General features: G+C 42.3%; 1 protein-coding gene and 1 long non-coding RNA gene across 4 annotated transcripts in view; one reads left to right on the top strand and one right to left on the bottom strand.

Moving 5' to 3' along the window:
* Positions 1–24,108, bottom strand: part of SEPTIN9 (septin 9) — a 381,698-nt gene that overhangs the window by 245,350 nt on the left and 112,240 nt on the right. The window lies entirely within an intron of this gene.
* On the top strand, positions 1,196–24,058 carry LOC143934855 (uncharacterized). The gene is made up of 2 exons (XR_013263388.1): positions 1,196–1,385; positions 23,762–24,058. It is a non-coding gene; the product is annotated as an uncharacterized LOC143934855 (long non-coding RNA).

The following is a 24,108-nucleotide window of genomic DNA, read 5'->3' as shown; positions in this document are numbered from 1 at the left end:
TTCCAACTCCCTTTACTAGCAAACTGGAATACTCTGACCCTTGGCTGTACATGAAGAAAAAGGTACTTTAATATATAAAGGGTTATTTCATCTTTAAGGCTATGTTTATTATGAACTGCCTGTCCCCTCGTTGAGATATTGAGGATTTTACCAGCTGCTGGCTAAGGTATTTCCGCCTCTCTCTTCATGTCTCAAGCAGACCAGCTGGAAAATACACACTGTTTCTTCACATTGTGGCAGCTATTATGATGGATTTAGTAGCTGTGAACTGGACACTGCCATTGTAGGACACCTTTGGACACAAGCTGCAGATGACGAGAGTTAAAGTACATGTAAACCCTTACCAAATAATATTTAGTTTGCTTCAGCACTGTATATTAAACCCTTGCCATGGCTTTATATGTTATTTACCATATATACATGCTTACAGAAGGTATTCTATGGTTATTCATATGGGATTTCAGTAATGCTACAAGTTGAGTTTTTTTTACCAGTTACATTGGACACCATGATATGGTCATCTTCTACATTTTGGCTTCTTTTTGCTTCCACCTTTATTAAGGAAAATGGAATATACACTTGACGCAATGAAGCATCAAATCTTGGAGTAAAAAAATAATAAGCACTACTTTGGGTGGATGGGGTCAGGGTTCTCTACCAACCCTGGATGCCTGGGCCTACAACCACACTCTCTAATGTTTCAATGATGTTGGCAGTGTCATATTTATACTTACTGTCCCCTTCTAATTGTCTTGTTCTGCCATTCCTACTTTCTGCTGTTTACATGATGAAGAAGACAACACCATTTAGCATAAGGTATATAGACATAGGACATATCTCTGTCATGCTGCCAGTTAAGTCAACAACAAAGAATGAATACATAACTAAGGATTGATAAAACCAATGTAGCACCCTCCTAGGTAGGTGCTAGAAGAGAGTATTGTTTTTGATCTTTCTGCTTACCAGGAAGATGGTCAGGAAAAACTCTCTGCCTATCAGGGAGCAGGATCTATTGGTTAGGTCTGCTCATTGTACTCAGGTTCTGACTGCCCCTCACTGGTCCAATAGAGAGGCATATTGGACAGCGGGAGGGGACCTGACATGTGTGTGCAAAAATTTTGTTACAGCCCTGGCAATTGGCAGAAAGAAAGTTCTGCATTGCATTGTGGGATACTGCATTAAAAGCCAGAGTACATGTGCTCAGGGTGAGTTGAGCCAGGGAACAGTGCCCAGGAGGGAGAGGGGCGGCTGCCCTCTCCTCCACGGAGGGGGCCGTGCAGCCCTGAATGGTTGTCCCAGGGGCCTAGAAAGAGATAAGCTGAACCCAGAGGTCCTGCAGAGCTGACTGGAAAGGAGACACCAGGAAGGATCTGAGTCTGCCTACTGTGAGTACAGATCTGTGTCTTTGCGGCCTGTCGAGTGAGGGTCTCCCCTTCAGCTTGAAGGTTCAATGGATGGGTGTCAGTAAAGAAGATGCTAGAGAGTGTCCTGAAGATAACTTAGTGCATTAATTCTGCTGCTAGTGAGGGCAAGAAGACTTAACCCTTAACTTAAAGATACATGTGGCTGTATGGTTAAAGAGGAGGTCCGTTTAAAAAAAAAAAAAAAAAGTCAGCAGCTGCAAACACTGCAGCTGCTGACTTAATAAACACACTCACCTGTCCAGGGCGCCCGCGATGTCGGCCGCCCGAGGCCGACCCGTCCCTCGGCTCTCGGGTCTCGGCGCCGCCATTCCCTCTAAGGGAAACAGGCAGTGGAGCTTTATGGCTTCACTGCCCGTTTCCTACTGCGCATGCGCGAGTCCCGCAGCTACTGCGCATGCGCGAGTCCCGCAGCGCTTTCTGAATGGGATGCGCTGTGTTCTGGAACACACAGTTCCCAGAACACAGCGCGACCTATTACCCAGAAGATGCCGCGACGAAGAGAGAAGACAGAAGATCTCCGCGGAGGAGGAAGAGGAAGATTAGGAGAAAGTGCCTAGCAACAGGCATTTCTAGTAAGTAAAAAAAAAATTTTTTTTCATTTTATTTTTTTTATATTTTTTTGTAATTTTTAATATTTTTTTGTTTTCAGGGTGGCCCTCCACTTTAACCACTACAGATCCGCGCTATTGCCAAATGACGGCAACAGCGCGGACCTACATTTCCGGGACTACGTCTATTGACGTCGTCCCGGATACGAGCGGCCTGCGCGCCCCCTGAGGGGCGCGCGCGGCGCGCTCTGTGATCGGCGAGTCCGTGAGACTCGCCTGATCACCGATCCGTGCAAGGGGTCGATCCCGACCCCTTATCACGTGATCAGCTGTCAGCCAATGACAGCTGATCATGTGATAGAACGGAGCCGGTAATCGGCTATTATTCCTCCTCGCGCTGACAGCGCGAGGAGAAAAAAAAAAAGCCGATCACCGGCGGCCGTGATCGGGACATCAGTCCCGATCACGGCCATCAATACAAGGGACCACCTGCCACCAGCCAGTGCCCACCTGCCTCCCGCAGTGCCATCCTGAAATTAAATAAAACGCAAAAGTAAGTGCCCCCCGTCAGTGCCCCCCGTCAGTGCCCATAGTGCCCACAGTGCCACCCACAGTGCCACCCACAGTGCCACCCCACAGTGCCACCCCACAGTGCCACCCACAGTGCCACCCAATCTGCCTCAAAGGTGCTGCACCCCAGTGCCGCCCATCAGTGCCCAGCAGTGCCGCCCATCAGTGCCCAGCAGTGCCGCCCATCAGTGCCCAGCAGTGCCACCTATCAGAGCCACCTATCAGTGCCCATCAGTCCCATCTATCTGTGGTACCTATCAGTGCCCATCCGTGCCACCCATCCGTGCCACCCATCTGTGCCACCCATCCGTGCCATCTTATGTGCCCATCTTTGCCCATCAGTGCCGCCTTATCTGTGCCCATCGGTGCCGCCTTATCTGTGCCTATTAGTGCCGCCTTAACTATGCCTATCAGTGCCCACCAGTGCAGCCCATCAGTGCCCACCAATGCAGCCCATCAGTGCCCACCAATGCAGCCCATCAGTGCCCACCAATGCAGCCATCAGTGCCGCCTAATCAGCGCACTTCAATGAAGGAGAAAAATGACCCGTTTGCAAAATTTTATAACAAACTATTAAAACATGATTTTTTTTTTTTGTTTTTTTGCATCTTTTTTTGTTTGTTTAGCAAAAAATAAAACTCCGAGCTGTAACTAAATACCACCAAAAGAAAGCTCTATTTGTGGGAAAAAAATGATAAAAATTTCATTTGGGTACAGTGTTGTATGCCCGCGCAATTGTCATTCAAAGTGCATCAGCGCTGAAAGCTGAAAATTGGTCTGGGACTGAGGGGGGTTTAAGTGCCCAGTAAGCAAGTGGTTAAAGCAGTGTGTCTGCTTCCACAGATAATCTGGTAAGGTCAAGTGAGAGTTGTCCATATCTACTGTGAATAGTTCCAGTTGAAGTATCCCACTCACCCACTCATTCCTTCTCCCATCCAAGTTCCAAATAAAATCCAAAAACCCAAATACCCTCGACTGGTCTTTGAGTAACGAGCAAGCGGCAGTAAGGGTGGAACAAGTGGGAGCTCTCAGCAATCCAGCAGGAACTCCTTTGAACATAGTGGTAAATCCTAAGCAAACAGGTGGGAATCCCTAGCAGCATAGCGGGAACCCTAAGACACAGCAGGAAACCCCCTGCACCTAAGTGGGAACCCTCTGCACCTACGTGGGGGACCCTCTGCATCTTAGTAGGAACCATTGGCAACCAGCTGCAGGTAAGCAGAGAGAGGCCTACGCAGTCAACATTCAGCAAGCCCTACGGGGACAGTGCTACACCAATAAGTGGTTTTCACATCTACTTTACCTTTATACTCCTTTTAAAATAAACAATTATGATAATTTAGAGGATGAATGAAAGGTTTAATTACTTTTTTTAAACAAATTAAACCATTTTAAAAAAAAATGCATTATTTTCTTTGTTTCTGTTAAAACATTTTGCAAAAAAATAATTGAATGAAAATAACCTAAACCAGTGTATATTATTTAGTTTGTATAAAGTTATAGAATCCACAAACTATGGTATATATCTGAAAATTGATCAATCCTGATGTATATCTAATTTATTGAGGCCCAAAAAATGCCAGGACAGTAGAAATAACCCCTAAATTACCCCTTTTTGGAATGTAGACAGTCCAAGGTTATTAATAAGACGCATGGCGGGTTTTTGAAGTTGTAATTTTTTTTTTTTTGGGAGAAAATTAAGAAATTAAAAAAATAAACATTCACAAGTTTTTTTTTTTTTACATACTACACCAGGGCAGTAAAGCCATCATATACCTGGTGTGGCAGTGATCAGGGACACTGACTGGTGACAGTATGTTTTTTTTTTTTTTAACACATAGTGACCAGAGCAATATAATGTTTACATTGCACTACTCTGGGGAAGTAATCAGGATTTTTTTTTTATACATTATATTTGCTTATAGCAGTGAATTACATTGCTATAAGCAAGCATTTTACTGAATGAAACTGAATCATTCAGTATGTTTTGTTTTGATTAGCTGTGATTGGTCAAAGCTAATGACTTGGTTCAGACGGGCTGTGATTGGCCCTGTCTGTACCATGTGATCAAATTGCCAATCACACAGCAACACAATTGTACATAAAGGATGGCATAAAAGAAAGTCATCCGTTGTGTACAACTGTCATGTGACCTGCTGTGATTGGTGGTACCGGCAAGGAGCCGGTACTCTGATTGGTCATTGGCCATGTCCCGTGGACACCTACCCCTTCTATTGCTCTCTCCTAGTTATGCAGAAGACTGGACTTGCCATTAGAGTCTCATGCTTTGGGACCCCATGTTAAAATACAAGCTAAATATCTGTACATACTTCACCTCCACAGTAATAAGCTCAAATACATGCTGGCATGGCAACTGGCATCACACATCTAAATTCCTGGTAATAAAATCCATTAAAATCCACATGTATTTAAAATCACATAATGCATATTGTTCAATTAACGACATACCTGCAATGATGAATGACAGTGTGACTTTTCATTTTCAATAATTAGAGTTGAATTACTGCAGCCAACGTTGCTGCAATTGAGCAATAAGATGGAGAGAAAAGACAAGCTTAATAACATACTGTGTTCAACCTGAAAAATATTAAGGTATGTTTTGAGGTTGAAGTGACCGAAAAGAGCGAACATTATGGGGGCATTTGCGGCTAATTTGAGCGCTGCAGAACACCCCATAATGCACTGCAAGATCGCAGTGCTTTGTTGTATGTTGATTGGTCAAAGCATGCACCTGACCTGCATGCATTGGCCAATCAGTGCCCTCTGCTAAGAGAGCCATAATTGGACAAAGGCCTTTGGCCAATCATGGCTCAGGGGGACTAAGTCCAAGCCCCACACTATATAAGCCCGCTTACACGACTGCTGTGTGTAGTGTTGTTGGTGGACAGAGAGATAGTTTGACTTAGATTAAGCAGGCAGGTTATTCAGTTAGTGGCAGTGTATTTGATTGATATATATATATATATATATATATATATATAGTCAGTCTAGTATACTATATATATATATATTCTGTATGATGATTGTGCTTTAATGTTCCTGTGTCAAAGAAAGTCTTCTCATATGGACTTTGATTGTACTCTTAGCAATCAGCTAAAGTGTTATTCTAACGGGACTCGGTCAGAATTCACGGATAAGTGGCTGCAGCAGCTGATCAACAAAGGTTTTCAACATGACCGGTGCAGAAAGGATGTCACCAACCTTAGCCAATAGTTACTAGGCCAAAACCCATACTCCACCCCCATCCCATACCATTACCTACAATTAATGGAGACCACAAAATGGATGGAGTAACAAGATAGCCGTAGCAGCCCTTTTATTAACAAATAAGCTTAATTCAACATAAACGAGAGAAAAACATTCCTTATAACAGAAAATATATCAGTCACTAAGCCTGTTGGTCTTTGAAGGCACCCCAAATTACAGTGTATTCCAAATATGCACTGCAGTACGTTTTAACATAATAAGCCTCCAGCCACAACACACCGGCTCGGAAACAACTCACTAACTGCAGTGCAACCAGTACAATATTCCAGCTAAACCGACGTTAACTGGAATATACCAGAAGGACACATATCACCGATAAGTCCCGAACCCTTCCTTATCCTAGTTTTTCTTCTGCCATCAAAGGCCAACAACCGCCCAGCTGCCATGACATTCTTACTCTCGATGCTCCCGAAACTGACCAGAATAGAGAGGGTGGGTGGGAAGATGTTACCTGAGCCCGTTGAGCTCTACTGGGCGCCAGGGCTGAGCCACCCCTCCTTAAACTTCCCTAGACCCCACTCCAGCCAGAGGCTACCCCCCAATCAGGTAAGCCCTCCTTAATTACCGTAATTAAACAGCCTCTTAACCCCTTACTCCCCTGTTTCCCCTCTTCAAACCATCATTCCGCTTTGGGCCTCCCTTTCGTGTTCAATGGATCTAACAATTGACTTCTGCTTAACAGGAATGGCCACACGTGGATTGAAACTGAGACAGACAAATCTTGATCCATCTATGACCAGCTTTAGAGTACACACACACACAAAGTCATTTCTATCACCTCCTGCAAATAAGGATCTTTAGTGCCCTGTCTGAGATTGCTTTTAGTTTCATTAAGTTGGCCATGCACAGCTGGAATTTTGTTTGATTCCTACTAAATCGGGTGAAATTCAAGCCTTGAGTGGCCATGCAAGCACCTCTCGACTCAACAATAGTCAATTGAAAAATGAACATCCAAACATTTGGGCATTCAGGCTGTCCCCGCTGCATGATACAATAGCTGGCAGTGGACGTTCCTCTATCCATACTGTTCAATGTGGATGGGGGAATCGACTGCTCAAATTTTAGAATAAAGCAAGGGAATTTTCCTTAATATTTTTTTAAAATCTGATTCACAGTGGCAGCTAAACCAGCTGGTACTGAAAGCAGGAAGGTATCTAGCTTTGACTGCAGGCATGCTAATATACTGGGCTGGAACCATCATAAGGCACAGTTGACATGTGAATATTGGTGGTAGAGAGATGGCCATGCCATTTAATCGACAGCACATTTTTACATTCATCAGGAGAAAAAAACGTATGTGGTATAAGCTGTGCAGGGACAAGGAGTGGGCAGGAGGGGCATCTGCCCTGGGCACTGTGGTATCATGTGAAGTGGGGGGGGGGGCGCTAAAAGGAGATGGGGGGGATTTGTGTTAGGGGGAATTTGGGCGCTGAAGGGGTAAGTATTCTTCTAGGAGGGGAATCTTGGGGAGGTGCTAAAAGTGGTGATTTAGGGGGATTTGTGTTGGGAGGGGGATGGGGGAAGAAGATTAGTGCTAGGTGGGGGGTTTTGGAGGCAATTTGTGCTTGGTGGGGGGGATTTGAAGTGGGAGGAGATGTGTACTAGGAGGGGAAATTTTAGGGTTAGAGAATTTGTGCCAGGAGCGGGTTTTTATTTTTCAGCACAAAGATTTGTGCTGAGATGGGGGGATTTCAGAAGGGGGCATTTATAAGCATAAGTGCCCTAAGCATGCAGATTAGTGCTCAGAATTCAGATTAGTGCTCAGTGTTTTTGTGGGAAGATTTTTGCTGTCTAAATGCTTATACTTCTTGGGGGTGGGGCTCAGTTTGGCATGTCTGCCCTGGGCTCAAGATGACTTTGTCCTGGCACTGGGTATAAGCTTATGTGTGATTTCATACCTCCTAATTTTCCGCAAAAGGGAAAGAGGGACCCAATATATTATATAGTATTTAGGCACCAAACACACCCCTACCACACCCAGTTATGCAGGAAATGGATTTGAAATGGAAATGAAATTAGCACCTAAAAATGATTGAAACCGGACTTTCTCAAACTTTTTACCCCAGAGGAACTTTTTTGGCTATACTTGTCCCGGGGGTCATAGGAATGCAGTTAGTTCTGCACCCCTGTGACCCCGTCCAGGCTCTAAAAATATCCCGGACATATGGGATCCACCAAGAAGCATGGACAATCAGCTGGCTCACTCTGTTAGCGAGCTGCTAAGAGCCTGAGCCAGAAGTTCCCACCCCCTCTACAGCTCAGCGCTCCAGTGAGCACTTGAGGAGCAGAGCAGAGAACTGCTGACTAATAGTCACCAGCTCTCTGCAGGTTGAAGACCAAGCCATGTTTTATCGCTCAGTTCTTGGTTTTAGAGGCAGCGGGGTGACAGCTGTGCCTAGGATCAGTGCTGCAGCCATCTAGGTATGTATAGTTTTTTTGTTTGTTTTTTAAGATATTCAAACTTCTCTTTTAAAATAACTTTCAGGTCTCAGAGAATCCCTACTAAAATAAATTCATTAGAGGTAAGTGGGAAAATAACCCAGTGTTGTGATAGCCTCAGAGACTGCCCGTGGGGGGGGGGGGGGGTGATTTATTATTATAGATTCTATATTATAGATTGATTCTATATAGATTCTATATACCCTATCTTGTTACCTGTCTGATCAGTGATCACTATCACCAGTCCATTTTCTGTTTAAACTATATACATTCAACATGAACGACAAAGATTCGACAAAGCAGCAAAAAACATACAAACGTCGAATCTTTGGCTTATGGTGTCTGTCGAAAGTTCTAAGAAGATTCGACGGAGCAACTAAACTATACGGAGTCATACAGTTTAGCTGCTCCGTCAAATCTTCTTCGAACATTCGACAGACACCATAAGACTTCAATGACAGATTCGACCTTAATTCATTTGGATTTTCAGGCGAATGCAATTTTTAACGAAAAACAAAATAAATAAAAATGAATTTCGGGAGTAACTAAATAAATGTATTTTTCAGATGAAAACGAAATTTCTGAAACAAAATATTTCAGTGTGCACATGTCTATTGCCCACTGCACTAGCGCTGTCCCATTATAAGTCACTGATCACGCCATTAGTAGCATGAAAAAAAATATATAAATATTCAGTATCTATACCAGGGATATGCAATTAGCGGACCTCCAGCTGTTGCAGAACTACAAGTCCAATGAGGCATAGCAAGACTCTGACAGCCACAAGCATGACCCCCAGAGGCAGAGGCATGATGGGACTTGTAGTTGGAGGTCTGCTAATTGCATATCCCTGATCTATACCATAGTTTGTAGGTGCTATAACTTTCACGCAAACAAGTCAAAGAAATCAGTATATACTTTTTGGGATTTTTATCAGACATATAGCAGAATACATTTTGGCCAAAACGTATTAAGAAATTAGATTTTTATTTTATTGGATATGTTTTATAGCAGAAATGAAAAAATATATATTTTTTTTCTACATTTTCCGTCTAGTTTCATTTATATTACAAAAAATAAAAAACCCAGTGGTGATCAAATACCACCAAAAGAAAGCTTTATTTGTGTGAAAAAAAAATAATATATACATTTTGTTTGTATATAATATTGCATGACCACACAATTACCAGTTAAACTAGCGCAGTACTAAATAGTAAAAATAGCCTGGTCGTGAAGGGGGTAAAATCTTCTGGAGCTGAAGTGGTTAAGATCATTTAAAACAATGAAGAAATAGAAGAACGTGTGAATATAAAAAGCTGTATATTTATTTTATTTATATATAGCTTGCTTTGATGCATCTCCTTGTCCTTTTCACATACAAACTGTCTGAGGTTTTCTAGAAACACGCAGTTACTTTACCTTAATTAAACTGTTTTTCATTTCCGCTAATTGAAAACAGGACATTCAAAAGGATATCATTAAAAATTATGTAAACTAAATTTACTGTAGGGATGACCTCAGCCTTAGAATGGAAAAAGGCAACACCCCCACCTACAGGAGATTCTGGAAATGACAGCCTAGATTGACGCTAGTACTTGTCTAGCCTAGAGCAAGATGGATTTGGAAATCTTTAGAAACATGAATGTGATTTAAATGAACATATCTGTACTACTTACATTTACAAACTTTGTCATCGTTTCATCAATATGTCAGCAATGAGCAGTTATTTCATGATTGGCGAGGTGAAGAGGACACGAGGGCATGGCCTCCCATCACTGTGCTGTCAGTGATCAATTTTAGGGCTCTGTTACAAAGATACATCTTAACGCATATATTGCAACATGTTAAAATGTAATGTAAAATGTGCACAACTTCCATATCATGTAGTGCGTTCTTAAAAATACATGTCTGGTTTTTCTATGCATATAACATGTTTTAATGAGTTGGCAACTGGTAGTAACAAGCCCTGGTCAATCGATGTTAACTCTATAGTCTCATTTAATTTAAAATACGAGGCAAAATGCATGCCAATCCCCAAAACAAACACCCTTTCAGGCATGACAATGCACCTGCCTAATGCTACAAAAAAAAAATTCACATGCATAGATCTACATGGGCCCTGTAAAGTAAAGCAGCAGATTGCAGACAACAGCCTAATTGTTATAACAGTCAATGACAGATCCGCAGAGTGCAAGTGAAGGGTACAAACCTCTGTAATAAATCCTCTTTGATCTGTCACCTATAGGTCTTAGGGGCAGGGGCAGATTGACCATTTGGCAACTCGGGCAATGGGCGAGGGCCCCCGAGCCACTAGGGGGCCCCATCAGGGTTGCCAGCCTCAGTAAAACCAGGGACAGTATGTAAAAATCTGTGTGTTTTTTTTTTACATCTGTCTCTGAAATGTCCCTTACCGACATCCTTTTGGTCTAAAAATCCTGAGATTATAGCTGCCCCACCTCTCCAGTAATTTCTCAGCCAATAGAAACATATCTGTGTATACTGTGTGATTGTATACTGTGTGTGTTTGTGTATACTGTGTGTGCGTGTTTGTGTATACTGTGGGGCCCCATAACCTCCTATTGCCCGGGGGCCCCATAATCTCCTATTGCCCGGGGGCCTCATGAGTTGTCAGTCCGCCCCTGCTTAGGTGGTTATTTACTAAAGTAAAATGCACTTTGCACTGAAGTGCACTTGGAAGTAAAGTCGCTGTAGATCCGAGGGGACATGCAAGGAAAATAAAAAACAGCATTTTAGCTTGCACATGATTGGATGATAAAATCAGCAGAGCTTCCACTCATTTCAGATCTACCCCTCAGATTTACAGTGACTGCACTTCCAAGTGCACTTGCAGTGCAAATTGGAGTTGCCTTTCGTAAATAACCCCCTTAGTTTCCCAAACTTGATCGGCACATTCCAGGATATCACGATTAAAAGTAATTTGTATTTTATACCCAATCACATGCAAGGAAAATTTAAAAACTGCATTTTGCTTGCAAATGATTGGATGATGGAAGTCAGCAGAGCATCCTCTCATTTAATAAACCCTGGAGCAAATTCCCTTACAGAGTGCAACTGCACTTGCAAAGTGCAGAGTCTATGGGGTTGATTTACTAAAGGCAAATAGACTGTGCACTTTGCAAAGTTCAGTTGCACTCTGCAAGAGCAGTTGCTCCAGAGCTTAGTAAAAAAGTAAGAGCTCCGCTGACTTCCATCATCCAATCACATGCAAGCAAAACTGCATTTTTTTAAATATTTTCCTTGCACGTGATTGGGTATCCTTTACAAGTTGAAGCTTTACCTCATTTACTAAGCTCTGGAGCAACTGCACTTGTAGAGTACATTTGCACTTTGCAAAGTGCACAGTCTACTTGCCTTAAGTAAATTAACCCCTATGTGCCTTTAGACAATCAGCCACTTCACACCGGTGCGGCTTTGAAATCGCGCTACTTTAAAAGAAAATTTTTACTGCTAATTTCATTGCGGCTTACAACTTCATTTAACAGAAGTCTATGCAAGTTGCAATGAAATCGGTAAAAAGTAGTGCAGGAACCTGTTTCATAATGGCTGAGACATGAGTCACGCCTATATGAACGGTTCCATTGCCAGCAATGGGCTGCTACTTATCATGTGGTTTGGAACTGTCAAATCGTATGGCAAGTCGCACCAGTGTGACTGGGGGCTTAGAAAATGAAAATGAGTCAATGGGGGTTATTTACTAAAGGCAAATCCACTTTGCACTACAAGTACACTGCAAGTGCACTTGGAAGTGCAGTCACTGTAGATCCGAGGGGGACAAGCTAGGAAAATAAAAAACAGCATTTTAGCTTGTACATGATTGGATGATAAAATCAGCAGAGCTTCCCCTCATTTCAGATCTTCCCCTCAGATCTACAGCGAGTGCACTTGTAGTGCAAAGTGGATTTGCCTTTAGTAAATTAACCCCAATGTAATGGTTAGCAGAGCAGAGTGTAATTTATATTCCATTATCAATTGTATAGTGTGTATCCATAAACACACAATAAATATTTTTGAATTCCCTATAAAATCAAATAAAAAGTGGTTTGATTATGCAACATCAAACCTGCTTGTTCTTTAGGGTGGGGGTGGTGGGCAGGAGGGTGGAGAGGGTGTAGGGTATTAGGCTGGAATCACACCTATGCAGTTTTAGTGCTTTTTGCATTTTGCAGATTTGCACTACAGTCCATGTAATATGGCTTCCTATGGAACACGTTCTGTAGTGCAAATCTGCAAAATGCAAAAAGCACTAAAACTGCATAGGTGTGAATCCAGCCTTAGTTCACCTTTTCATAAAAAATAAATAAAAAAAAGGTGAACTAACACTGTAAAGACTTAAAGTGGAGGGCCACCCTAAAATAAAAAATGTCATTAATATTCTAAAAAAAATAAAAATAAATGTTTTAACTTATCTGAAACGCTGTTGCTAGGCAATCTTCCTAATCTGGCTCTTCCTATTCCGCGGCGCTTCCTCCTCTTTGGCAAGTGGCCCCGTTGCCTTCTGGGACATATGGGTGTCCCAGAAAACAACGCGGCCATTCGCAAAGCGCCGCGCGACTCACGCATGTGCAGTAGGAAACTTGCTGGGCTCGCTGGACAGGTAAGTGCCCTTATTAAAAGTCAGCAGCTACAGTGTTTGTAGCTGCTGACTTTAAAAAAAAATAAAAAGGCGGCCGGAACGCCCCTTTAACCACAATGGAAGATGAATCCCAACTAAGGACCAACTTACTGTTTCCTATTAACTATTTATTCAAAGAGCAATAAACAAAATATATTAGGCCGAGAGAACTGCAACGTTCCTTTAGGGATTAAATACTTAGACATGTACATGTTTCTAATGCGCGGTAATCTGTAAGCATTTAATCCTATAAAGATCTGTATATACACATAATCATACATTAATTAAAAGAGCTGCTAATACAAACTAGCCACAGCTCTACGTCAACTAAAATACACATCTGGGCTATCATAGTAAACCATGGGGTCCAATAGGGAACGAAGGGCCTAACATGATGATTTTTATTGTTAAACATAGAGCTAGGCTCTGATGTCAGCCCAGCTCCAGACAAAACATTTTTCTTTAGTTTTGGATGGAGCGGGGAAGAGATTTTATATGCTATCTGTGTTTTCATGGAGGAGATTTCTTTTATCTTCCTCTTCTGTCTGACACCTGTCACCAAGACAGGAAGTAAAGGGGAAATCTCAGTGGGTGGGGCTTACATGTGGCTATGGTGTAGGCACACATTAATTACATATGGTAGGTTGCTGAAGGCTTGCCTCTTTAACCGCCGCAGTTGTACTGCGGCAACATGGCTCGGATGCGTGAATCGCTGTCTTGTTACGCGCGTGCCCCCTGCTCGCCCACAATCACCGTCGGGCTCCCGCGATCGCTCGAGGCACACAGAGAACCGGGATCTGTGTGTGTCAACACACAGATCCCAGTTCTCTGAGGGGAGAACAGACAGATTGTCTGTTCATACAGAGTATGAACAGCGATCTATCTCTTCCCCTACACAGTCCCCTCCCCCTTCAGTTAGAACACACACTAGGGAACACATTAACCCCTTGATCGCTCCCCTAGTGGTTAACCCCTTCACTGCCAGTGACATTTTTACAGTAATAAATGCATTTTTATAGCAATGATCACTGTATAAATGCCAATGGACCCAAAAAATGTGTCAAAATTGTCCGATGTGTCCGCCATAATGTCACAGTCCCAATAAAAATCGCAGATTGTCGCCATTACTAGTAAAAAAAAAAAAATAATAATAAAAATGTCATAAAACTATCCCCTATTTTGTAGACGCTATAACTTTTGCGCAAACCAATCAATATACGCTTATTGCGATTTTATTTTTACCAAAAATATTTAGAAGAATACGTATCGGCCTAAACTGAGAAAAAAAATATTTTTTTCTATATATTTATGTGGGATATTTATTATAGCAATATTGCATCTTTTTTTTCAAAATTGTCGCTCTTTTATTGTTTATAGCGCAAAAAATAAAAACCGAGTTGATCAAATACCACCAAAAGATAGCTCTATTTGTGGGGGAAAAAAAACGTCAATTTTGTTTGGGTGCAACATCGCACGTCCGTGCAATTGTCAGTTAAAGCAACGCAGTGCCGAATCGCAAAAGTGTTCTGGTCAGGAAGGGGGTAAAATCTTCCGGGGCTGAAGCGGTTAAGCAGATTTGCTTGTGGCCAGTCACTGTGACCTGCTCCACTGTCCAACTGGAATGAAGTGTCTGGCCAAACCGGAATGCCAATTACAAGCAGGGAAATGTCTTCTTACTATCACTGGGTACAAAAAGAAGGTGTCCAGGGAACTTTCCGTGAGCCGCCAGTCATTGTGCAGGGAGTTTTTGGCTCTGAAGAAGAGACCTGTCAGCCAGAAGGAACCTAGACTAGGTTCCCCCCACATACACACACACTGGTGGTTCCAAGCGATCTGGGGGTGTCTAGTTTGAGTAGATTTTATTGTTACCTATTTTTAATAAATATTTATTGGATAGTGCACTAGGCCAGTGCGCTCTCTTTTATTAATTTCTGCTGAGCAAGGCACGATTTCTTGGCAACAGTGCTAATGCATGTAAATATGCGTCCGATCTGCGCCAAGAACCGGGCGCGTGTGCTCTGCGCAAAGAGGTTAAAGTGATTGTCTTGGTTAAAAAAAAAAGAAAAAACATGTTATGTTATACTTACCTCATCTGTGCAGTTGGTTTTGTACAGAGCAGCCAAGATACTCCTCTTCTCGAGTCCCTCTTCTGTGCTCCTGGCTCCTCCCCCCTATTGAGTGCCCCCACAGCAAGCAGCTTGCTATGGAGGCACCTGAGCCGAACCACAGCTCCGTGTGTCCATTCAGACACGGAGCCTCGACCTGGCCCTTCCCCTTTTTCCTGATTGGCTAACTGACCTTGATTGACAGCTGCGGGAGCCAATGGCGCCACTGCTGTGTCTCAGCCAATCAAGAGGAGAGACCATAGAATGCATTAAGATAAAAAACCTTCTGCTATTAAAACTCCTTTACCTGCTTGCTGACCAGCCGCCACAGTTCTACTGTGACAGATTGGCTCGGCTGCGCGATTCACCGTAGCTGTACGTTGGTCTGTTTAACCTCCCTGGCGTTATGATTATTTCAGATTTTTGATGCTGAAAGCGGTACAATTATTTTACATGGAAATTTGGCGTTTTATATTGTAGGCCTGTAATTCTTAGGAATAACTCACTTAAATCTGTCCAAACCAGAGTCTAGTAGACATCCCGGGTATGATAAAATTTGAAAAACAAAATCATAAATTAAAATATAATAAATAACTATGAATAATTATAACAAATAATAATATAATAATAATAAAAATTATTCAGTAATGTAAATCAAATCAAAAACACAGAAATTTGCTAAGTTGCAGAATTGTCAGTGTCATTACTTCTCAGTATTTGATGACGGATCACCCCACAAATCGTTATCCCTCAATTCTGCGAGTGATTCTAATTTATTATCGTTGTTTTCTAGCTGGTCTAAAACCACTTTTGATGTAAAGGGACAGTTTTGGTTGCTGTGGACAATCTCCAGTTTCCAGGCAGAAAACAGTTTTTATAATATAAAACTACATGCAGGACACTGGACAGACCACTAGGGACAAAGGGGATGTGAAATTATTTCATACAGTAATGTACATTATACTGTATGGATAGTGTGTGTTTCACTTTTTGAATTTGGCGCCGTTCTCCGTCCTCGTGCGTTGCAGCGCTTGCAGGGAACGGAGCTCGGCTCTGTGATAGATCGAGCAGAGGACGAGCCAATCACACAGTGGGGGGACATCGCTGGATCCAGGTGATAAGGTAAGCCCACTCTTCATGGATCCTGCGATGCAATCCCGAGTGTGGCTCAGGGTTACCGCTTTTGGTTCTGAAATTTCACCCCGAGCCACACTCGGGAATACCGTCAGGGAGATTAATAGTTATAGCAGGCGCGTGCGCCGCTGGCTCAAATGTTTGCCGGTCACCCGCATTCGCTCCACAGAGAGCCAGGACGGGGGTCTGTCAATGTAAACAAATAGATCCCTGTTCTGTCAGGGGAGTACAGAGGGATTGTCTGCTCCTAGTGATCAAGAACAGCGATCTCTCTCTACTCCACGTCAGTCCACTCCCCCACAGTTAGAAACACCTCCCTAGGGAACACTTAACCCCTTGATCAACATAGTGTTAACACCTTCCCTGCCAGTGTAATTTATAAGTGATCAGTGGCTATTTTTAGCTCTGATCACTGTAATAATGTCACTGGTCCCAAAAAGTGTGCGATCTGTCCGCCGCAATAAAATATATAATAAAAATGCCTTAAATCTATCCCTTATTTTGTAGACGCTATAACTTTTGCCCAAACAAATCAATATACGCTTATTGCGTATATATGTAGAAGACTACATCAAAACTAAACTAAACCGATGAAGACATTTTTTTATTTAATTTTTTTCGATATTTATTATTGCAAAAAGTAAAAAATATTGTTTTCTTTTTCAAATTGTCACTCTTTTTTTGTTTATAATGCAAAAAATAAAAACTGCAGAGGTGATCAAATACCACCAAAAGAAAGCTCTATTTGTGGGAAAAAAAGGACGTCAATTTTGTTTGAGTACAATGTCGTAGGACTGCGCAATTGACATTTAAAACGACGCAGTGCTGTATCGAAAAAAATGGCCTGGGGTAAATCCTTCCGGGGCTGAAGTGGTTAAGGAACTAAGGGTATGTGGTGACATCTACTGGTAGAAAGAGAGAAGTACACTGGAAATCTCACTAGATGGAAACAATGTGAGTCTAATACCCCGTTCCATACCTCTTGATGATCCAGACGGCAATAAAATCTGAACTTTACACAGATTTATATTTATTGCTTCCTGTGTCAAATAGACAGGAAGTGGCGCTAATTTTCCTGGCTTCCTCCCATTCCTGGAAGGTGGCGTGTACAGCCAACCATATAATGGAATAGCTAACTATGCCCATATCCGTGTAATGACGCTTCTGTGCATCAGCGTTCACCCATGCATGCTCATATGAAGTATTTCCTGAATGTGAAACCTCCGTGCCATTCAAAAGTTCCCAAGCACTGTACAATCACGGCATAACCAGAGGAGGTTATTAACCCTTTCACCCCCCCCCCCTCCTTATAAACCTGATCTCCATAGTGTCTCTCTACGTGACCTGTTTTTGGAGGCAACACTATACTCTGGTTTAAAAAAAAATCTATTCAATCATGTATTCTTAACTCAAAAAAGTGCCTTCTACTATTTTCAGCCTCCTCCAAATCTGCAAATTCCTTCCTTTGCTGCTGTGATCTGACTTCCTGCTATAGGGTGACAACGTTCATTCTCCATTGTCCCACTTTATGTAGGAACATAACCACCCTCTCTTGCTCACTCCTGAGATGGACTATGGACTATGACAGTCTTTCTCAACCTTTTTACCCCAGAGTAACCCTTGAAATCATTTTCTAGTCTTGAGGAACCCTTACCAATTCATTGGTGGTCAATGAAAAAAAATGCCCCTTACATTTGTGGTCATGTGGAATGAGACAGCCCTTACAGTGGTGGTCAAAATGCAATCCCTACGGATGGCTTAAAAGATTGTTGGCTTCATGCAACTGGCTCTACCAAGTGGCACTGACCCCAGAACTATGCAGACACCTTAAGATAGGAGGTTGATCGGCCGCAGCTCAAGGAACCCCTAGCAACCTTTGGAGGAACACTAGGGTTCCACGGAACCTTGGTTGAGAATGGTTGGACTATGGGATTTGTAGTGTGCGTAAAGCAGTGCACATAGCCGCAACTAACATTCTCTGCCCATTCCAAACAAATGAAAGTGAGGGGGACAAGGATAGGTTCATGAGCTCACAGAGGAAGTTACAAGGAGGCAGAAAAACACAATGAGAAACAATTGCTGAAAATCTGATTACAAGGCTATTAAATAGTGGATGTGTATGGATTATTTTTGGAGGATAAAAATATAATTTAGTGTTCCTTTAGCCCTTTACCTCCCTTATCCTGCACATCTGCACTTTAACCCCTTCATCTCCATCCTCCCACAATGTAACCTGTAGATTAGCCCCTTCACTTCCTCCTTCTGTATATGACCTAAATGCCTTTTATTATCAGCATGTTTCTCCATTTTCAAAAAAACATTGAGGCAAAAATGAGATCACCTTGGGGAGTCTACTTTCCAAAAATGGGTCATTTTGGGGTGTTTAGACTGTCCTGGCATTTTTATTTTAACAGAAAGTAAGGGAAATGATAAAATAATGGTTATTGAATGCCACCAAAATAAAGTGCTATCTGTTGAAAAATGATATCAGATTTGAGTACAGTGTTGCATGAGGAAGTAATTGTCAGTCAAAGTATCATGGCACCAGAAACTGAAAAATGGTCTGATAATGAAGGGGTAACACAGGCCAGTACTTAAGGGGTTAAGTAAAAGATTTCTACATTGACTTTAGATTTAATGATTCACCATCAAAGTGGGAAACCTTCAGTCATCACAAACACCTTCACATACAAGGAAAAACACACGCTGTATGTAGAGGAATTTGGATGACTTCATACTTCAATGACCTTTAGACTTTAGTTATAATGCCAAGTAAAGCTCTGCATATTTAACCTTTTTTTTATAAACTTAACGAATATCTAAGGCAAGATTCTTTTTCATTTTTAAATAGTGTAAAGTTTTTTCCTTTTGCCAACTGTGTCCCATTGGAGAGATTTCCACCCCATTTCCTGTGTGTAGCCAAATCAGGAAGTGGGAGCAAATCTTTGTGTCCTGTCATGCTGCGTACAAGCGATCGGAATTTCGGCCAGAAAAATGCGACCATGTGTATGCTCCATCGGCCGAATTCCCACCAGCAAAAATTTGATAGCATGTTCTGGAAAAACTTTCTATCGGAAATTCCGATCGTGCAAAAACTCACGCATGCTAAGATTCAACTACAAGATGGAAGCTATTGGCTACTGGATATTGAACTTCCTTTTTCTAGTCCCGTCATACGTGTTGTACATCACCGCGTTCTTGGCGGTTGGAATTTGGTGTGACCGTGTGTAGGCAAGACAGTTTGATAATAAAACCTGGAAGCTCATTGGTTTCTATGCAGAAGTGAGCCTGATTTTGCACTTTCCAGCTTTAGTAAATAAACACCATTGTGTACTTAAAAGTGGGGGTATACCCTATACTCCTATGTTGCCATAGGAGACAGCGGTCCTACCTATACAGAAGTGGTGTCCAGCTGGATGCCTTCACCTGTATAGCTGTCTACCTATAGACGTCTCGGAGTCTGCCAATTAACATTGCATCTACCTAAGGGTGTCCTGGCCCTAACCCTCTCTCTCACAGTTCTGTTTAAGAGAAAATAAATCTCTTTGCATGCAAAAAGTGTCTGGTGCCCACCTGTTCATCTTGCATTACACCCGCCATGCCTTGCAACCCACTCTACACTGAAGGATGTCAGCTGTCCTTAACTCTGGAGGTCACTATTGGGCTTCAGGGGCCCGGGACTTTGCTACACTATCTAGTATAAACAATGTCACCAAGGCTCTCTAGTTGAGCCCTGGATAGCGCTATAACCCAGACAGGGGTTCTTCCCTACGTTTCCACAACTGGAAAACAGATTTTTGGCTGTACGTACACTTAAAGTCTTCATTGGAAAAATATTCTGCTTTTATATATCAGCTATGCTCCACAAAAGACTCTTGTAATTCCACTCGTTGGATGATGCTACTTCTCCAAGACATAACTTTTAAGCCCCCTTGGGACTGTAGAGTATTTTAGGACTTTTTTTGCTCAGAAGGCTTTTCGCTGTCGGTAATGAGCAGCTAGGAGGTCAGTGTTCCTGGCTCACCGCTGTGATTACAGCTTTATAGACAGCCAGCCACAGCAAAGGGAGCTTGTATGACTACATTTACATCTATGTACACAAACATACAGAGGTTGATTCACTGAAGGCAAACAGAACATATGCTTTGCAAGGGCATTTGCTCCAGATCTTAGTAAATGAGGTGAAGCTCTGCTGACTTCCATTATCCAATCATGTGCAAGCAAAAATGCTGTTTTTTTTTTAATATTCTTTGCATGTGATTGGGCATTCTTTGCAAAGTGGAGCTTTACCTCTTTTACTAAGCTCCGGAGCAATTGCCCTTACAGAATGCAACTGCACTAGCAAAGTGCACAATCTATTTGCACCCACCCTGTAGCGTGTACAGAACACCAAGGTTGAACATATGGGGGGGGGGGGGGGGGGCTGATTTACTAATGAGAAATACTCTGTTCACTTTGCAAGGGAAGTTGCACTTTGTAGGGGAATTTCCCTAGAGCTTAGTGAATGCGGTGAAGCTCTGCTGACTTCCATAATCCAATCATATGCAAGCAAAAATTCAGTTTTTTTTTTAACTTTCTTTGCACATATTGGGGTATTCTTTGCAAAGCGAAGTTTCACCGCATTCACTGAGCTCTAGGAATAATTCCCTCACAAAGTGAAAATTCCCTTTAGTACACACAGAGTGTAATAGTGGCCCTAGGTTATTTTAGTATATAATATTATATAATAACAATAAAAATAATGATAAAAATGAACTTTATTTTATATAGCGCCTTTAACCACTTTCAGACCGGACCATTTTGCAGGCCAATGACCAGACCACTTTTTGCGATTTGGCACTGTGTCGCTTTAACTGACAATTGCGCGGTCGTGCGACGTGGCTCCCAAACAAAATTGACATCCTTTTTTTTCCCCACAAATAGAGATTTCTTTTGGTGCTATTTGATCACCCCTGCGGTTTTTATTTTTTGCGCTAAAAACAAAAATAGAGCAACAATTTTGAAAAAAACGCATCATTTTTAACTTTTTGTTATAATAAATATCTCCCAAAAAATTTATATAAAAAAAGTTTTTTTCCCTCAGTTTAGGCCGATACGTTTTCTTCTACATATTCTTGGTAAAAAAAATCACAATAAGCGATTATTGATTGGTTTGCGCAAAAGTTATAGCGTTTACAAAATAGGGGATAGTTTTATGGCATTTTTATTAATAATTTAATGTACTAGTAATGGCGGCGATCAGCGACTTTTATTGTGACTGCGACATTGTGGCGGACACATCGGACATTTTTGACACATTTTTGGGACCATTGTAATTTATACAGCAGTCAGTGCTATACAAATGCATTGATGCCTGTGTAAATGACACTGGCAAAGGGGTTAACCAGGGGGTGGCAGTGTAGGGGTTAAGTGTTCCTAGGGGCGTGTTACTAACTGTGGGGGGCTGGGCTTTGTGTTAGTGAACACTGATCTCTGCTTCAATCACAAGGTTGCTAGGTAGAATGGGGAGATGCTGTTTACAACGGCATCTGCCCTTTCAGCCGCCCCGTAAGACGATCGCGACTGGACTCACGGGGGTCCCGACCGGCACGCGAGCGCGCCGCCGGCGGGGGGCGTAGACGATGGCATTTAAAAACAGATGTACCTGTACACCAATATGCCTGCCCGTGCCATTCTGCCGACGTACATCGGCTTGCGTCGGTCGGGAAATGGTTAAAGGTAGCTTCTGAAAGCGCTTACAGTGATACTAAAGTCTCCTTTTTTTTGTTTAAAAATAAGAAGCATCTTATACTTACCTGCTCTATGAAGTGGTTTTGCACAGAGCAGCCCAGATCCTCCTCTTCTCAGGTTCCCCGCCAGCCTGCTTGCTCTGGGGGCACCCAAGCAGGCTCGATCCCAAGCTGCTGCTCTGCGTGTACATTCACACACAAAGCTGCAACTCAGCTTTGCCCCCTAATTGGTTTACTGGCTGCGGTTGCTGTCTCGGCCAATGAAGAGGAAGCGTCCCTGAAGAGTCGTGGCTCTCGTGCACATCGCTGGATCATGATGGGGCTCAGGTAAGTATTGGAGGGCTGCTGCTCAGAGAAGGTTTTTTACCTTCATGCATAGAATGCATAAAGGTAAAAAAAAACACGAGCCTTTAGAACCACTTTAATACACAGTATATTATTAGGGTATATTAGTAGGTTTCTAACAAATCAGTTAAATTTCTTTAAAGTAGAATTCTATGTTTTCTATCACTTTAAATAGTTAATTTGGGCCAAGCTGGCCCAAATGAAGTATTGCCATTATAAAATTATGTGGCCACAGTGTGTGCTGCAATACTCTGTAGTAGCTAGAGCTGGGCAATTTTCTCCCCCCAAAAAATCTGCAATTTAAAAAAAAAAAAACTCGATTTGAATCAAGTTTTTGATGGACACCGTGCCGGTCCTGAGGAGCTGGACAATTTTCTCCCCCCAAAAAATCAGCGATTTAAAAAAAAAAAAAAAAACTCGATTCACGATTTGAATCAAGTTTTTATTTTTTTTATTTTTTGATGGACACCGTGCCAGTCCTGAGGAGCTGCGGGCAGGAGTTTTTAGGTGTTTTTAGGCCTCGCAGACTAGGCCGAAGCCACGGCCTCACCTATAAACTCCTGCCCGCAGCTCCTCAGGACCGGCGCGGTGTCAGTGCCGATTCTGGTGAAATTTTTTTGAAAAAATTGATTTGCTAAAAATTGTAATCAATTTGACCTCTCAACTCGATTCAAGATTCAAATTGATTTTTTCCCCAGCCCTAGTAGTAGCATTAGCTACAAACTGTAAGCGGCGCTGTATTCTGGCAGCAAAACGGGCGATTTCCCACCTGCTGCTGAAATTAAAAAGTCAACCCGAGTTCTTCTCCGCCATTCAGGAGAAGCCTTGTATTTTTTATCAATAAATACAAGCCTTCCACTGATGCGGGTGGAAATCGGGACATCATCCGCTTGTCTTTCCACCTGGGCCAATCAGAGGAAGCCTTGTGTTCATTGATAAAAAACAAGGCTTCTCCTGAATGACAGAATGGCAGTTTCTTCTGCATGATGGAGAAGTTTTCAGATTAACTCTTTTGTATTCCGACAGCAGACAAGAAGTTGCTCGTACTGCCATCGGAACACCACGCTACATACTGTATGTAGCTACTGCTATGTTTGTATTCTGTCTTATGAGCATTTTCATAACTCTAGTGACCTATCCGTTCTCGATATGAGATTAGCATGCAAAAATAAATGGACCATCATTCATCCGATATTCTCATTGTGTGTACCAGGCTTAAGGGTGGAATTTTGGGCACCACTGTAAGGGGAGATTCTTCCCACCAACCACCAATATAAAGGGCATCCTTCCCATTGAGCCCAGTTAAATTTTTTTTAGCAGGGGCTCCCTGAGACCTAAAAATTATTTTAGGGGTTCCTTTAGGGTAAAATGTTTAAGGGCTGCTTAAGATAATAATTAAATAAATAATAAAATTATTATTTATAAATAAAATAATTTATAAATAATAAAGCATTGCTGAATTGCTGTGAGGGCTGGCTTAGCCCTTCCTTCTCTGGGCTGGCCGCTCAGCTGTCGGCTAATTGCCAGCTCTCTTCTCTCTCTACAGTTACCAGCTGTTCCTGATGATGCTCGTCTGACCTGCCTACTTAAAGCCTTCCAGCTCACTTCACCTCTGCCTTCGCCTTGGTCACATCACTAGAAACCATCTCCTGCGGTTTGTTTAAAAACTGGCTTGCTGACATCCCTTCTGGCTCCTTATCCTGCTTGCTGTTGCTCTACTTGGATCCCTAACTTCTGGCCTGGCTGACTACCCGATCTGGTTACTGGACTCTGGCTATGCTTTACTACGCTTTTTCTATTTACCTTTTTATTTTTTTTAATAAACAAGTGTGATTTGATTGTACTTCTGTCTCAGTCTGATTCATGGTTTCTGACAATTGCATATTTCACAAA

This window comes from Lithobates pipiens, unplaced genomic scaffold (assembly GCF_037356315.1).
Source record: "Lithobates pipiens isolate NorthernLeopardFrog02 unplaced genomic scaffold, aLitPip1_a1.2 Scaffold_28, whole genome shotgun sequence".
NCBI classification, from domain to species: domain Eukaryota; kingdom Metazoa; phylum Chordata; class Amphibia; order Anura; family Ranidae; genus Lithobates; species Lithobates pipiens.
This window is presented reverse-complemented; position numbering and strand designations above follow the sequence as displayed.